Raw genomic sequence first — 591 nt, 5'->3', positions numbered from 1 at the left:
GGGGAGCGCGGAGGGAAACCATAATGTCAATTCTATAAGCTCTATTCACATCTTTGCCTAAGCACACTACACGTATACATATAGGAACACAGAACAACAGCAATTTGGTTCTACTAACATAGATTGGAATCAGTTTGTCTTCTACTACCTTGCTCAATCTATTTTTCAAAAACTTAAAATCAGTTTGTCATTTGATATTTTTGGAGTTCCAACCACCCCCAACAAAAACCCACATCAGAAGTGTCCAAAATCAAAGGAAGAACAGCACAGGATGTTAGATCCACCACCCCAAAACAGAGAGACATCAATCAGCAACACGAATTTGGCGGGTGAAAAAAATAAATAAAGCGAAGCATAAAAACCTTGGATCCCGAAACCAGTCTCATTAGATCAATCCACTTTCCACCTGCGATCTTGATTCCCTCGATTCCAATGGCAAAAACATTCCATTTGAGCTTACGGACAATTTTAATCCTTTTTACGTTTCCATTTTTTCAAAAATACCACTGCCTGTTAATTGTATTTTACTATTTCCACTACTATTTTCATTTTTCCCTTTTTCTTTAACTAAAATAAGACCGGACAATGGAT

The 591-nt window shown here is 37.1% G+C and overlaps 1 protein-coding gene across 5 annotated transcripts in view; it reads right to left on the bottom strand.

Moving 5' to 3' along the window:
• The window catches only part of LOC107631948 (epidermal growth factor receptor substrate 15-like 1), a 10653-nt gene extending 10144 nt beyond the window's left edge, over positions 1-509 (bottom strand). For 4 of the 5 annotated variants that reach the window (XM_016335551.2, XM_016335553.2, XM_016335555.2 and 1 more), the window contains exon 1: positions 363-509. The gene's annotated coding sequence lies outside the window, so the exon portion shown is untranslated. The remainder of the gene's footprint in view (positions 1-362) is intronic. The other variant, XM_016335552.2, reaches the window with a different exon arrangement.

This window comes from Arachis ipaensis, chromosome B03 (genome assembly GCF_000816755.2).
Source record: "Arachis ipaensis cultivar K30076 chromosome B03, Araip1.1, whole genome shotgun sequence".
NCBI lineage: Eukaryota > Viridiplantae > Streptophyta > Magnoliopsida > Fabales > Fabaceae > Arachis > Arachis ipaensis.
This window is presented reverse-complemented; position numbering and strand designations above follow the sequence as displayed.